At 47.6% G+C, this 13,029-nt stretch overlaps 4 non-coding genes across 4 annotated transcripts; all 4 read left to right on the plus strand.

Moving 5' to 3' along the window:
• Positions 1–7,055: 7,055 nt before the first annotated feature.
• trnar-ucu (transfer RNA arginine (anticodon UCU)) lies at positions 7,056–7,146 on the plus strand. Its single transcript is given in 2 exon segments — positions 7,056–7,092; positions 7,111–7,146. It is a non-coding gene; the product is annotated as a tRNA-Arg (tRNA).
• A 577-nt stretch (positions 7,147–7,723) lies between these two features.
• On the plus strand, positions 7,724–7,797 carry trnat-agu (transfer RNA threonine (anticodon AGU)). The gene has a single exon. It is a non-coding gene; the product is annotated as a tRNA-Thr (tRNA).
• Positions 7,798–9,039: 1,242 nt separating this feature from the next.
• On the plus strand, positions 9,040–9,130 carry trnar-ucu (transfer RNA arginine (anticodon UCU)). Its single transcript is given in 2 exon segments — positions 9,040–9,076; positions 9,095–9,130. It is a non-coding gene; the product is annotated as a tRNA-Arg (tRNA).
• A 2,200-nt stretch (positions 9,131–11,330) lies between these two features.
• Positions 11,331–11,403, plus strand: trnav-uac (transfer RNA valine (anticodon UAC)). Its single transcript has one exon. It is a non-coding gene; the product is annotated as a tRNA-Val (tRNA).
• Positions 11,404–13,029: the final 1,626 nt, after the last annotated feature.

Here is a 13,029-nt window from a genome sequence, read left to right on the forward strand (position 1 = left end):
TCTACCGCTAAGGAACTCCCGGACATCGCCACGCGCCACCTCGCGCCACCGCTGCCGCCCCGCGTCACGGACATCGCGGCACGCCACTGCCTTCGCCCGCCACACCGCTCCACGCGCCGCCTCGCGCCACCGCTGCCGCCCCGCGTCACGGATATCGCGGCACGCCACTGCCTTCGCCCGCCACACCGCTCCACGCCGCTGCCTCGCCACGGATCTCGTCCGCGGACAAGGACCAGCCGGACCGAGTTCTACAAAATCGTAAGCCGACTTCAGTGTGCGGTTCTTTTGTGGCGTGATTTGGGTAGAACTCAGCTGTTCCTCCTCCCTTAGCTTCTCACTTTCCCTCTTTTTGATATAGATTAGCATAGACACGTTTGATTATCAAAGGCAAAACCCTGGTTTAACATTATCTGCATGAAATCTGCTGTTAAATCTGATATAACATCACCTGTGATTTACCTGTGCGCATTTCTGCTCCGGTGCCCTTTTTGATTGCCCTTTTGATAAATAAACTACACGAAAGAGTTATTGACTATTGTTTGTTTGATTAGACTATGCGTAAGTCCCTGAATCGTGAAACACCCTTCAGACCTTTTAACGAGCGCGATTAAGGACCGTATCTTAGCTTTTTGGGTTTTACCCTGGTGCCCCGTCTTGTCTCGTTTCTGCTAAGAAATCTTCCTTAATCGTAAACTGAATACCTGTAGTTTGAGACCCTACACAAGGATGTGAATAGCCTGTTGGCTCCTGCTTCACTAAAGGTTCTATATCCATTCAATACACAGCTTTCTTGGATGCACTACTGCTGTTACGGCTCTCGACTGACATCTCAATTGCAATAGACTTTAAAACGAAGCATTAGCTTGATGTGGACTTTTAAAGGACGCAGTAGTTTGATGTGACAACAACCACATCAAACTCCTTTAAAAAGAGACAGCAGTTTGATGTGTTTTTTTACCAAAGTATAGGTACGGTCATTTGTGCTACTGTAATAACGGATCTGATTCTGTATACTCACAGTTCACACAAACTAACCCTTTAAGCGCCAAAGTCGCAGAAATGCGACTTTACCGTACAAGGAAATTTATGAAATAATAGTAGAAAATGAATAACTTCAGTCATTGGTCGGTTCGGTGCAACTTCCTCTTATTAGCCAGGTATGATCTAGGGCAGATCCGGTAAGGAAAAAAATGGCTGGAGGAAGTACACGTGGCATGCAATTTACAGCAGATTCTGACTCTGAAGGAAATTATCTCCCCGAGAGTGACGATGGATTTCCAAGTGGAGATGAAGGGACTTCGAAACAACGGACAGGTGCAAAGGACAGACGGAGGCGAGGAACCAGTGGAACCAGTGGCTGCAGTAAAACTTGCCCGGTGGATGAGAGCTGGGACATGCTGAGAGAGGTCGAGGTATTTGAGGCATGGATCAAACCTTTTGAAGACCCAGTTGGCTGCACAGGAGAGATGGATCTGACGGATGCTAATCCATTTGATATTCTGTCACTCTTTCTGACCGATCAGTTTTGGACTTTCATTACTGATGAGACAAATAGATATGCACATCAGTGTATGGCACCTATGATTCTGAAGCCACATTCAAGATTTCTTGAGTGGTATGATGTATCAGTCACCGAAATGAAAGCTTTCTTCGCTTTGCATCTCTCCATGGGCCTTGTTGAGAAACCTGAAATCGAGGATTACTGGGGAACATTTTGGCTTACACAAACGCCTGGATTTGGAAATGTAATGTCAAGAAACAGATTTGAAATCATTCTTTCGTTCTTTCATTTTGTCAACAATAATGATTATGTGAGAACAGGCGAGCCCGGGCACGATAAACTGTTCAAAGTCCGCCCAATAATAGATTTGATTATTCCCAAATTTGCAGCAGTTTACAGTCCAATCAAGGAGCTTTCTTTAGATGAAATGACAATAGCTTTTAAGGGGAGATCTTCACTAAAATGTTACTCTCCGAATAAACCTGACACATATGGCTATAGAGTGTATGCCCTGAGTGAAAGCTTTTCAGGGTATGTTTTGCGCTGGTCAATGCACACTGGACAGTACAAAAATAATGCAAGCAACATCAGTGCAACACACGCAGTTGTCCGTGAGTTGGTTTCTCCCTTTACGGGCAAAGGACACGAGATTTACATGGACAGTTACTATACCTCGCCTGTAATTGCAAATGAATTAGCAGATTTGGAAACTGGACTGTGTGGGACGGTAAGGATTACCAGGTTGGGGATGCCAAAATGCCTTGGTAAAAGTGTCTTACAGCTGAAAAAAGGAGATGACCCAGTTTTTTGCAGAAAGGGAAAACTCCTGGCTTGTGCTTGGCACGATACTAAACGTCTCACCATGTTGTCCACAGTCCATGGAAATGATTGTGTTCAGAGGAGGATCCGATCCAAGACAGATGACACTGGCTTCCGTGACATCAAAAGACCTGTATGTGTCGACCAGTACAACGCCTACATGGGTGGAGTGGACACTGCTGACCAGAGGATGAAGACATACCTCTTTCCACACAGGTCCCGGAAATGGTATCATCGCATATTCAATGCCATTATAAGCATAAGTATTGTCAACTCACACATCATATACACCAAATCCACTCCAGGCCCACACAAACCTTTAAAGGTTTACATTCAGAACATTATTGATGCATTACTGGCTGATCACTCCAAAAAACAAGAGAGGCGCTCAAGACCGGAGGGTGAAATGCCACAGAGACTCACAGAGCGTCATTGGCTTTGTCAAGCAGAGGGACGTCCAGACTGCGCCGTGTGCTCTGACCGCTCTCGTACCAAAGGCAGGCGGCAAACAAAGTACAGGTGCCGTCAGTGTGGCGTTGGCCTCTGTGCGGTTCCATGCAACGAGAGATACCATACGCTAAAAAACTTTAAATGCTGTCATTTGGATATGTAAAAGTGCAGGGTACCTTGACCCTGGATGGACATCTTTTCTGTGATGGCTCTCTCCTTTCTTCACTGCTTTCTCCACAACCTGCCTGGCACCAATGATGGATGTATAAGTTGGAAAAATAAAAAAATGAAAAAAATACATAATAAATACCGTGTTTGTCATCATTTGGTCAGAACTTGTAATCAGGGCCCGAGTTTGAAGATGTGAGCAAAAGGGGTGAAAATGGGTTAAAATGTGAAAAAACACCAAAATGAGCAAAATGAAATAATCCCCCATCATCAGTGCACAGTTTGCCCCCAGAAAAGCACTCCCCTGGGGCCTGGAGGTGATCTGACCACCAGAATATAGTACCATATACCCCTGCTGGACTTAGAAAAAAAACCGAGCTTCCAGCCAATAGTACACTATACCCGAGGGACTCTGTCGTTTTTCGGCAATAGTACACTATACCCGAGGGACTCTGTCGTTTTTCGGCAATAGTACACTATACCCGAGGGACTCTGTCGTTTTTCGGCAATAGTACACTATACCCGAGGGACTCTGTCGTTTTTCGGCAATAGTACACTATGCCCATCGACTCTGTCGTTTTCCCGGGCCGTAGTATGAAGTTGTGAGCAAAAGGGGTGAAAATGGGTTAAAATGTGAAAAAACACCAAAATGAGCAAAATGAAATAATCCCCCATCATCAGTGCACTGTTTGACCCCAGAAAAGCACTCCCCTGGGGCCTGGAGGTGATCTGACCATCATAGTATAGCACCCTATGCCCCTGAGGGACTTAGAGTAAAAACCGAAATAGTACACTATACCCGAAAAGACTCTGTCATTTTTCGGCAATAGTACACTATACCCATCGACTCTGTCGTTTTTCCGGGCCGTAGTAAGAGGTTGTGAGCAAAAGGGGTGAAAATGGGTTAAAATGTGAAAAAACACCAAAATGAGCAAAATGAAATAATCTCCCATCATCAGTGCACTGTTTGACCCCAGAAAAGCACTCCCCTGGGGCCTGGAGGTGATCTGACCATCATAGTATAGTACACTATGCCCCTGAGGGACTTAGAGTAAAAACCGAAATAGTACACTATACTCGAAAAATTTCAAAGTGTGGTTAAGAGTACCAAGGGCACGGGCTTCCATGTCAGAGTACCAAGGGCACGGGCTTCCAGGCGGCTGCCCCTAAGGGGTTTAGCCCGCGAGGGGGTGCTTAAGGGTGGGTCCCCGGGTTCGGAGGGAGAGCCTGGTCCCCGGTGGTCATCCCCGGAGTCCCGGAGCCCAGGACCCGGGGAAGAGTGTGCCCGGGTCGGGGCTGAGTCTGGTGGAGTGGGGGGGTGGCCCTGGGGGTGCTCCGGGGTCTCCAGGGGGTGCTCGGCGGAGGCCATGCCCAGCCAGAGTGGACCTTCCCCGGGGTGAGTCTGGGGAGAGTGGGGGGTGGCTCTGGAGGGTCTCCGGGGGCTCCAGGGGGTGCTCAGTGGAGGCCATGCCCAGCCAGAGTGGCCCTTCCCCGGGCATAGTCTGGGGAGAGTGGGGGGTGGCTCTGGAGGTGCTCCGGGGGCTCCAGGGGGTGCTCACTGGAGGCCATGCCCAGCCAGAGTGTCCCTTCCCCGGGCAGAGTCTGGAGGAGTGGGGGGTGGCTCTGGAGGTGCTCCGGGGGCTCCAGGGGGTGCTCGGCGGAGGCCATGCCCAGCCAGAGTGGCCCTTCCCCGGGGATAGTCTGGGGAGAGTGGGGGGTGGCTCTGGAGGTGCTCCGGGGGCTCCAGGGGGTGCTCAGTGGAGGCCATGCCCAGCCAGAGTGTCCCTTCCCCGGGCAGAGTCTGGAGGAGTGGGGGGTGGCTCTGGAGGTGCTCCGGGGGCTCCAGGGGTTCCAGGGGGTGCTCAGCGGAGGCCATGCCCAGCCAGAGTGGCCCTTCCCCGGGGTGAGTCTGGGGAGAGTGGGGGGTGGCTCTGGAGGTGCTCCGGGGGCTCCAGGGGGTGCTCAGCGGAGGCCATGCCCAGCCAGAGTGGCCCTTCCCCGGGCAGAATCTGGGGAGAGTGGGGGGTGGCTCTGGAGGAGCTCCAGGGGTTCCAGGGGGTGCTCGGCGGAGGCCATGCCCAGCCAGAGTGGCCCTTCCCCGGGGTGAGTCTGGAGGAGTGGGGGGTGGCTCTGGAGGAGCTCCAGGGGTTCCAGGGGGTGCTCGGCGGAGGCCATGCCCAGCCAGAGTGGCCCTTCCCCGGGCATAGTCTGGGGAGAGTGGGGGGTGGCTCTGGAGGTGCTCCGGGGGCTCCAGGGGGTGCTCAGTGGAGGCCATGCCCAGCCAGAGTGGCCCTTCCCCGGGCAGAGTCTGGAGGAGTGGGGGGTGGCTCTGGAGGTGCTCCGGGGGCTCCAGGGGTTCCAGGGGGTGCTCAGTGGGGGCCATGCCCAGCCAGTGTGGCCCTTCCCCGGGCAAAGTCTGGCCGTGTGCGGGGTGGATGATCCCTGCTCCGCCTCACGCGAGTTCGAGACCGGCTGGGTGCCCTTTTATCCATGAGGCACTGCACTGCCTCCGGCAGCCGAGTTCGGGGCCCGGTGAGGGCTCCAGGCTCCAGGGGCTCCGACCCGGAGCCTCCGACCCGCAGAAGGTTCTCCCTGGCCGGGCAAAGTCTGGCCGTGTGCGGGGTGGATGATCCCTGCTCCGCCTCAAGCGAGTTCGAGACCGGCTGGGTGCCCTTTTATCCATGAGGCACTGCACTGCCTCCGGCAGCCGAGTTCGGGGCCCGGTGAGGGCTCCAGGCTCCAGGGGCTCCGACCCGGAGCCTCCGACCCGCAGAAGGTGCTCCCTGGCCGGGCAAAGTCTGGCCGTGTGCGGGGTGGATGATCCCTGCTCCGCCTCACGCGAGTTCGAGACCGGCTGGGTGCCCTTTTATCCATGAGGCACTGCACTGCCTCCGGCAGCCGAGTTCGGGGCCCGGTGAGGGCTCCAGGCTCCAGGGGCTCTGACCCGGAGCCTCCGACCCGCAGAAGGTGCTCCCTGGCCGGGCAAAGTCTGGCCGTGTGCGGGGTGGATGATCCCTGCTCCGCCTCACGCGAGTTCGAGACCGGCTGGGTGCCCTTTTATCCAAGAATCAACTGGAGTGTGGAGCTTCTACGGGCCTCCAGGGGCACTGCCGACCCAGAGCTGTGCCCCGGCTTCAGTTCTATGTATCTCAGGAAGTTTTTTATTTATACATTTATTTCATCCATAATCTCTGGCGCCTAAAGGGTTAACTGATGAAAGGAACTGCTAAACTTGGTTCAATTACCACAGAATCCCAGTGTGCTATAGGCTGGCCACTGCTTGGTAGGAGTTTCCCGTACGTGAGTGACTGTTCCTTCCTTCCTTCACGCCCCGCTCAACCTCGTCTTCTTCTAAAGAGTTTGGCGCTGTCCTCAGAAGCTTTGGTCTTACTCAGCACCCGAGTGGCCCCACCAAGGGCAAAGGGCACACTCTGGACCTGCTAATGACAAAGCGGGTTAATATTCCAAACTACAGTGTGGTAAATGTTACTTTTTATGATGGTTTCTGTATTTCTCCAGGTGCAATGAGTTTGCAGTCTTCTTTGCAAGACTCAGTTCAGAACATTAAAAATACCATTATTTGCAGATAACAAGCACGCAGCCAGCTAGACAACTGGAGTTAACCCATTTTGCATTTGTGGCTGACAAAACTTTCCAAGAGATCACCACAAGTCTGAGTTCCACTACATGCTGCCTTTATGCATTGCCTACTAGATTTTTAAAGTCTATGGTGAGCAGTCTGTTGGCTCCAATCAATCAAAAAGTCAACATGTTGCTTGGATCTGGAATTTTCCCAAGATCCTTAAAACTGCAGTCATTAAGCCTCTCTTAAAGAAGAGCAGTCTTGATGCCACAGTGCTAAATAATTACCGGCCCATCTCAAACCTACTACTACTCAGTTGTCCATTCAAGCATGCAAATTATTGACAATGACAGAAAATGCGCTGCTGTTACAAATTGGAATAAGATGGAAAAGGATCCCTGCACACACAGATTAACTGCACTCTTTTCACTTTTTGATTCTCAGTTTGTTGGCAAGGAATGACTGATGTGGACCCATTTTGGATGAAAACCGTGTTTTGCGTTTGTGGAAATGAGCACCATGGAAGGATATATGGGCTCTGTGGCGCAATGGATAGCGCATTGGACTTCTAAGCATAATTTGCAAGGGCATTCAAAGGTTGTGGGTTCGAGTCCCACCAGAGTTGCTAATGGTGAGAGAACATATTAGTTTTTTACAATGGAAAATCTGCTCGCTTTACTATCTGATGAAAGGCACTGCTGAACGAGGTTCAATTGCCAAGTGTGCTTGAAAAAGTAAGCAAATACATCGGCATTATGTCAAATAACATTATCTTGCAATTTTTCCTCAATATCCAGATTAACTGCAGTATATTGAGTGCGCAATAAATTGGCGAGAGTCGATTGATTGAAAGACTTCCAGTTTTTTTATAGCTACATTGGTACAGGGGATTTAGCTCAAAGGTAGAAAGATTGATGCCCTCGCTCTCCATTAAACACAGTTGATTGGACAGGGGCTGAACTTTCGAATGTTGCTGGCTCGCTTAAAAAAAAAAGATATTGCGGCTTTTAGAGTCGCAAATATTTTATTGAGGGGGCTGTTTGTCTCTGTGGCGCAATTGGCCAGCGCGCTCGGCTGTTAACCGGGAGGTTAGTGGTTTGAGCCCACCCAGGGACGATTGGAAGAGCTATCGCAGGCAAAATCTATGAGGTAACATTGGTCACTGAATATCTAGCTGAAACAGGTTAAAGTAGCATTTAAGAGGTGCTATGGCTTAGATGGTCAAAGTGCCTGTCTAGTAAACAGGGGATCCTGGGTTCAAATCCCAGCAGTGCCTTCATGATAGCCTTTCAAGCAAATCCGTTGTTTACATGTACAGAAAAACTTATCACCCGAAAGAGCTCTTACATTTTGCAATTAGAGATTGAAAAGTATCCCTGAATAAACAGAGTAAATGCACTCTTTTCACTCCCTGTTTCTCAGTTTGATGGTAAGGATTGATTGATTGATTGATGTAGACCGTTTTCGGATGACTGTTTTGCTTTTGTGAAAAAGGGGAATCAGACAAAAGTTGCAAAGGCATTCAAAGGCTGTGAGTTCGAGACCCACCAAAGTTACTGTTGTAACCCCTGTTATCTACATTGGTAAATAGGAAAGCCTGCTTGTGTTATTAACTGATGAAAGGAACTGCTAAACTTGGTTCAATTACCACAGAATCCCAGTGTGCTATAGGCTGGCCACTGCTTGGTAGGAGTTTCCCGTACGTGAGTGACTGTTCCTTCATTCCTTCACGCCCCGCTCAACCTCGTCTTCTTCTAAAGAGTTTGGCACTGTCCTCAGAAGCTTTGGTCTTACTCAGCACCTGAGTGGCCCCACCAAGGGCAAAGGGCACACTCTGGACCTGCTAATGACAAAGCGGGTTAATATTTCAAATTCCAGTGTGGTAAATGTTACTTTGTCTGATGGTTTCTGTATTTCTCCAGGTGCAATGAGTTTGCAGTCTTCTTTGCCAGACTCAGTTCAGAACATTAAAAATACCATTATTTGCAGATAACAAGCACGCAGCCAGCTAGACAACTGGAGTTAACCCATTTTGCATTTGTGGCTGACAAAAGTGTCCAAGAGATCACCACAAGTCTGAATTCCACTACATGCTGTCTTTATGCATTGCCGACTAGATTTTTAGAGTCTATGGTGAGCAGTCTGTTGGCTCCAATCAATGAAAAAGTCAACATGTTGCTTGGATCTGGAATTTTCCCAAGATCCTTAAAACTGCAGTCATTAAGCCTCTCTTAAAGAAGAGCAGTCTTGATGCCACAGTGCTTAATAATTACCGGCCCATCTCAAACCTACTACTACTCAGTTGTCCATTCAAGCATGCAAATTATTTACAACGACAGAAAATGCGCTGCTGTTACAAATTGGAATAAGATGGAAAAGTATCCCTGCACACACAGATTAACTGCACTCTTTTCACTTTTTGATTCTCAGTTTGTTGGCAAGGAATGACTGATGTGGACTCATTTTGGATGAAAAACGTGTTTTGCGTTTGTGGAAAGGCACCATGGAAGGATGTATGGACTCTGTGGCGCAATGGATAGCGCATTGGACTTCTAGGCATAAATTGCAAGGGCATTCAAAGGTTGTGGGTTTGAGTCCCACCAGAGTCGCTAATGGTGAGAGAACATATTAGTTTTTTACAATGGAAAATCTACTCGCTTTACTATCTGATGAAAGGCACTGCTGAACGAGGTTCAATTGCCAAGGGTGCTTGAAAAAGTAAGCAAATACATCGGCATTATGTCAAATAACATTATCTTGCAATTTTTCCTCAATATCCAGATTAACTGCAGTATATTGAGTGCGCAATAAATTGGCGAGAGTCGATTGATTGAAAGACTTCCAGTTTTTTTATAGCTACATTGGTACAGGGGATTTAGCTCAAATGTAGTAAGATTGATGCCCTCGCTCTCCATTAAACACAGTTGATTGGACAGGGGCTGAACTTTCGAATGTTGCTGGCTCGCTTTAAAAAAAAAGATATTGCGGCTTGTCGAGTCGCAAATATTTAATTGGGCGGGCTGTTTGTCTCTGTGGCGCAATTGGCCAGCGCGCTCTGCTGTTAACCTGGAGGTTGGTGGTTCGAGCCCACCCAGAGAAGATTGAAAGAGCTATCTCAGGCAAAATCTATGAGGTAACATTGGTCACTGAATATCTTGGTGAAACAGGTTAACGTAGCATTTAAGAGGATCTGTGGCTTAGATGGTCAAAGTGCCTGTCTAGTAAACAGGAGATCCTGGGTTTAAATCCCAGCAGTGCCTTCATGATAGCCTTTCAAGCAAATCAGTTGTTTACATGTACAGAAAATCTTATCACCCGAAAGAGCTCTTACATTTTGCAATTAGAGATTGAAAAGTATCCCTGAATAAACAGAGTAAATGCACTCTTTTCACTCCTTGTTTCTCAGTTTGATGGTAAGGATTGATTGAATGATTGATTGATTGATTGATTGATGTAGACCGTTTTCGGATGACTGTTTTGCTTTTGTGAAAAAGGGGAATCAGACAAAAGTTGCAAAGGCATTCAAAGGCTGTGAGTTCGAGACCCACCAAAGTTACTGTTGTAACCCCTGTTATCTACATTGGTAAATAGGAAAGCCTGCTTGTGTTATTAACTGATGAAAGGAACTGCTAAACTTGGTTCAATTACCACAGAATCCCAGTGTGCTATAGGCTGGCCACTGCTTGGTAGGAGTTTCCCGTACGTGAGTGACTGTTCCTTCCTTCCTTCACGCCCCGCTCAACCTCGTCTCCTTCTAAAGAGTTTGGCACTGTCCTCAGAAGCTTTGGTCTTACTCAGCACCTGAGTGGCCCCACCAAGGGCAAAGGGCACACTCTGGACCTGCTAATGACAAAGCGGGTTAATATTCGGCAGGAGTTATTAAAAGTTGGTTTAATAACTGTAAAGAGACTAAAAATCTTGGGAGATATACAAGATAAGCATTTGTAAAGAAACTTGGAAAGACCTTTTTTCCACATCAAATTTTACAGTTCTTCAACCACACATGAAGAGTCACCTGAACAGGGACTTGAACCCTGGACCCTCAGATTAAAAGTCTGATGCTCTACCGACTGATGGACGCATCATATGGCAATGGCATACAGTACATACATTGGCCATTCTCTCACCTTAGCCAGCACAACAGCCCAGAGGCAGCCATGAAGACATGTGAAGAGGATCCATTGCGTTGTCAGTGCAGGCAAATAAATGAACCATTTTATTGTCACCACTTGTGCTTCTTCATGTTCCTCATTTGGTTTGTCTTGTCAAAAATAGGAATTGTACTGCAGCAATCATGACTCTTGTTCCAAGTTTTATTTCCAATTAGACCTCAACCAGATCCACTGTCTGTCTGCAATTCACAGAAAGTGCTTCATAGTTGGATTGTAGTTTTAGCTTCGCCCCCACTTGAATTGAATATTTTTGTATGGGTACTTTCTTTGTGTGTGAGTATTTTTCATTCTGATCATTTTTGCCAGAGTTCATTTCTATACAGCTACTTTTTGCTAAGGTAACATTTTGATCCAAGTCGTGTCTACCCTTGCCCTCATGTGCTATGTCTGTGTGCATTTAATAGTGCAATTATTTGTAAAATGGCTTATGATTTTCATATTTTGGCTAATAAATAAAAGTAGATCCTGATTACCTAGTCTTGATCAATGTTCGTGTAGTTCTGCACCTTTATAATGTAGCTCCAATTTGAGCTATGTGAAAGACAGTTACACAAAAGACTTGCAAAACAAATAGTAGATTTACTCAACAGGGCAAATCAAAGAGAGCAGCCATGTAGAATGCAGGCACATGCTCTGTGGTTTCATTGTGTAGAGGTCATCACATCTGCTTTACACGCAGAAGGTCCTGGGTTCGATCCCCAGTGAAACCAGCTGTGTGTTTCATGCAAACTCTCATTGACTTTGAGCATGCTGTTGGAGCTTTAAAGCTCCATGACTTTACTGTGCCCCTCTTGCATACTGAAATAAAAGCTTCATCTGTTGAGCTCATATTGTGTTCAATAGCTACAGCGTACCTATCATCTTGTATCTTTCATTCAGTCCTCTAATTCTTTCAACAAGGTTTAAAGAAATGCGCTTTCTATGTTCTCATGCAGAAATCTGGGGATGAACCAGGGACTTCTAGATCTTCAGTCTATCGCTCTGCCAAATGAGTTATTTTGGTAAGGACAGCTGGTGGGTTCATGTCTTAAACAGGAACCTACTTATACACCCCAAGCATTTGATATTTGCTGGATGCCAATGGAAATGCGTGTGCACAATCTCTCTAGGTAACTTTGCTGTGGGTTGGTTATCAATCTGATATGATTTAAAACACACGTTCAAGGGTGTTTTTTACGTAGGGGGACAATGTGAAGATTGTTGCGTCATTCCACCCCAAATTCTGTCAACAAGTCGGCAGGAGTTATTAAAAGTTGGTTTAATTAAAACCCTTTAAGCGCCAAAGTCGCAGAAATGCGACTTTGGCGTACAAGGAAATTTATGAAATAATAGTAGAAAATGAATCACTTCAGTCATTGGTCGGTTCGGTGCAACTTCCTCTTATTAGCCAGGTATGATCTAGGGCAGATCCGGTAAGGAAAAAAATGGCCGGAGGAAGTACACGTGGCATGCAATTTACAGCAGATTCTGACTCTGAAGGAAATTATCTCCCCGAGAGTGACGATGGATTTCCAAGTGGAGATGAAGGGACTTCGAAACAACGGACAGGTGCAAAGGACAGACGGAGGCGAGGAACCAGTGGAACCAGTGGCTGCAGTAAAACTTGCCCGGTGGATGAGAGCTGGGACATGCTGAGAGAGGTCGAGGTATTTGAGGCATGGATCAAACCTTTTGAAGACCCAGTTGGCTACACAGGAGAGATGGATCTGACGGATGCTAATCCATTTGATATTCTGTCACTCTTTCTGACCGATCAGTTTTGGACTTTCATTACTGATTTGGGCGGCAGTAGCTCAGTGGTAGAGTGCTCGTCTTCAGATCCAAAAGTCGGCGGTTCGACTCCCCGCTCAGTCAGAGCGGTCAGATCCACTGGCCCGCAGGTTGGCGGTGCGATCGCAGCTGCCTCATGTGAATACTGCCGTTGTGTCCTTGGGCAAGACACTTAACCCAACTTGCCCCCCAGTGTCTGCGTACATCTGGGGTGTGAATGTGTGTGTGAATGGGTGACTGGTTCCTTGATGTAAAGCGCTTTGAGTACCTTGACGGTAGAAAAGCGCTATATAAATGTGACCATTTACCATTTACTGATGAGACAAATAGATATGCACATCAGTGTATGGCACCTATGATTCTGAAGCCACATTCAAGATTTCTTGAGTGGTATCATGTATCAGTCACCGAAATGAAAGCTTTCTTCGCTTTGCATCTCTCCATGGGCCTTGTTGAGAAACCTGAAATCGAGGATTACTGGGGAACATTTTGGCTTACACAAACGCCTGGATTTGGAAATGTAATGTCAAGAAACAGATTTGAAATCATTCTTTCGTTCTTTCATT

The sequence above is a fragment of the Eucyclogobius newberryi genome, unplaced genomic scaffold (genome assembly GCF_026437365.1).
Source record: "Eucyclogobius newberryi isolate DKJ021-1_F unplaced genomic scaffold, fEucNew1.0.hap1 SCAF_46, whole genome shotgun sequence".
NCBI classification, from domain to species: domain Eukaryota; kingdom Metazoa; phylum Chordata; class Actinopteri; order Gobiiformes; family Gobiidae; genus Eucyclogobius; species Eucyclogobius newberryi.